Here is a 3,431-nt window from a genome sequence, read left to right on the forward strand (position 1 = left end):
CAATGCTGTCCAGTAAAGATGAAATCACAGACACTCAAAACGATTGCCTTGAAGCTGTGCAATTATATAAATGCAGATTATTTCATTTCATAGGGGCGACCAGGTACAGTTGTACCGGTAACTCATTTTGCTTTTTCTCTCCCCATGTGATGATCTTTTTTGCTAATCCTCTCGGGCATTTTACATGGTACCTTAATTTGTGTTTTTACAAGTAGAAATCAATTGTAGAGGACTATTTATCCAAAAGTCTGTGTCAACTGAGTTCAAAGAGCCCTCATACTTTTTCTTCACCATGCCTATCTGCTTTTACCTTACTTTTAGCAAAGCTGTTCGGAGTATAACACACTAGTCAAGTCAAGTCACATTTATTTTTATAGCCCTTAATCACAAAAATGTCTCAAAGGACTGCACAGGATTACAATTACAAAATTGCACAATTACCTGATCTTAAACCAGCATGCGGGCAAGGAACAACTCAAAAACCTCAGTGTGAGGAAAAAAGAGAAACCTTGAGAAAGGACCTCACAGATGGTAATCCCCCTTCCAGGATTGACCAGGGTGAATCACAATTAGCATTACTGTACACAGAATAGTAAACACTAGGTAGGATGTTGAAAATGTCCGGAAAGAGCATGACACCAACGACGCCCCCAGCCTGTAAACTAGTCCAGAAAGTCTATAACGGCCACAACGCAGCTTCCCATCTCTGCCAGCTGGTAAATGCAGGGGTTGACATGCTTCAGGTCAGACGCTGGTCCGCTGACTCATCTCAAATCGCCCTTCTCCTTCGTATCACCACCAGGCAGGCAGTCGGAAAAAGACAGGACAATACAGAATATAAGGTGGGCATCAATCATAAGCTTTGGAATAAAAGTGTGTCTTAAGCCTCGATTTAAAAACTTCCGTTGAGGTTGCAGATCTTGTCTACGGAGGCAGGGCGTTCCATAACACCGGGGCCCGGATGGAGAACACTCTCGAGCCTGCAGACTTCTTGGCTCTCGGAGTCACAAGTAGACCGGCATTTTCCGAGCGCAGACTCCATGCAGGAACAAAGGGGGAAATCAAATCAGAGAGATAAGAGGGTGCAAGCCCATGCAAACATTTACGGTATATGTTAATAGGAGAACCTTAAAGTCACATCTTAAGTGGACTGGGAGCCAGTGCAAGTTGGCCAATACAGGAGTAATATGATCAAACCTTTTGGTCTTAGTCAAAAGTCTAGCTGCCGCATTCTGAACCAGCTGCAAACTTTTAATACGGGACATCAAGAGACCAGAAAGCAATACATTACAGTAATCAAGCCGAGAAGTATTAAACGCATGAATTAAAACCTCTGCATCTGGTTGGGACAGCATCGAACGAATCTTCGCAATATTACGGAGGTGGTAGAAAGCTATTCTAGTAATATTTTTCACGTGTAACTGAAACGACACATTAGGATCAAATATAACACCTAGATTTTTGACAGAGTCACTATGGGTGATATTACATTTGTCTAGGTTCAGGATAGTGTTTGAAAACAACTGACGACAGTGAGCTAGACCAATAATCAACATTTCAGATTTTTCTGGGTTAAGGCGTAAAAAATTAAGTGACATCCATCTTTGAATCTCAGTAAGGCAAGCCTCCAGATTTCTACAACTTAAATGTCCAGTTGTTTCCAGTGGCACATACAGTTGAGTGTCATCTGCATAGCAATGGAAACTAGTTAGGAATAATGGGGGTGACTGGAGTGGGGTGCTCGTCCCTAGGTTTATTTTTCATTTTTTTTATTTTTTGTTCCTATTGGCTAGTGGAACTTGAAAATGGTGAAAATAATAAAAGGCCTGTTTCAAGCACAGTCAACCCGAACTCCAAGAAAGAGCTAATATAAGAATTTCAGTTCCACAGGTTCGAGAGCATTCTCCATCCTGGCACCGGTGCTGTGGAATGCTCTTCCCCCTGAGATCCGATCTGCAACCTCAGTGGAAATGTTTAAATCTAAGCTTAAAACACACTTCTACTCTATAGCATATGAGTAACCTATATTTTTTCTTGACAATATCTCTGTATTATTTGTAATTGCAACATCCATTGCAGCCTGGTCATCCTGAAAGTGGACTACCTGATGTGCGGTCCCTTCTCAAGGTTTCTTCATTTTCCTCATGTTGAGGTTTTTGAGTTTTTCTTTGCCCTCATGTTGGTTTCAGATCAGGGGATTGTGTAATCATAGTCTGAAATAATAGTCTGTGCAATAACCTGTGCAGTCCTTTGAGACTCTTTGTGATTAAGGGCTATACAAATAAAAATGACTTGACTTGACTAGTACTTGCACGTGAATAATAAGAATCTTGACAAAAGGCTGCAATGGTGACACAAGCCAGGGCTGTTCCAAATTCCATACAGCTCCTTAACACTACAGTACTCTGTTAGAAACATTTGTTTTAAGGGAAGCAAAGTGTTTTGCTGACTTACATTCCGTATCCAAATTCAAATATACGTTTAATGATGTAATGTTTCATACCAGGGGGGTAAAACTCATTTTAGCTCGACGGACACATGGTAGAAAAAACATTCTCATGTGGCCTGGACTAGTACTTTCATAAAAAAAGTGTGCCTTATGGAGGGATTTGATCATAAAACGATTATTGAGTTGTTTTTTTATTCTCAACATATATTTACCTCACTAGATCTAATCCTTTGTCATGTTTATCAACTATGCATTTGTGAAATAAAGGATAAAAAGAAAAAAACAATTTAATTCATTTCTACTGCGGTTTATTTAAGGGTAACTCATGCAGACAGAAATGTGATAAAGTAGCATAGAAATACTAATCTAAACAATTGATTTAATGGTTTAAACGTCTTCCTGGTTTTTACTTTTCCATGAAAATGTTTACCTGTATTTGGGAACCCGGCTGTTAGATCTTATATTTAAAGGGCGGCATAGGAGCGCTCGTCTTGGGATCAAGAGGTCGCAGGTTCGATTCTCGGCTCCTCCGTGTTATATGTCGAAGTGTCTTTGGGCAAGACACTGATTCCCTAATGCCCCCGATAGCAGGTAGTTGCCTTGCATGGCTGATGCTGCCCTCGGTTAGTTAGTTTGCAAAAGGGAAAAGTGTGAAGCACATTGTAAAGCGCTTTGGGAAGTCTTCATTGACTTGAAAAGCACTATACAAAGGCAGACCATTTCCATTTCCATTATAGAAAGGAACTAAAGCTTCTATAACCTTCTGCAAAGACACCCAGGAGTTTTTTTTGAAATTTTGTATTTTTTGTATCGCCTTAAAAAGTGGATCTGTGACTTTTATTTAAGTAAAATAACATTAGGATTGTTTTCTTCAATGTTCTCTTATTGGTAGTCAGCTACAGCGGGTGCTGTGTGAGTGGCCCCTGGATTTGGTGACATCCAGTGGGTATATCTAAAACGGCAAGTCATTGTTTGATGTGAG

The sequence above is a fragment of the Urocampus carinirostris genome, chromosome 2, assembly GCF_059441175.1.
Source record: "Urocampus carinirostris isolate Australia breed hairy pipefish chromosome 2, RoL_Ucar_1.0, whole genome shotgun sequence".
Classification (NCBI taxonomy): Eukaryota; Metazoa; Chordata; class Actinopteri; order Syngnathiformes; family Syngnathidae; genus Urocampus; species Urocampus carinirostris.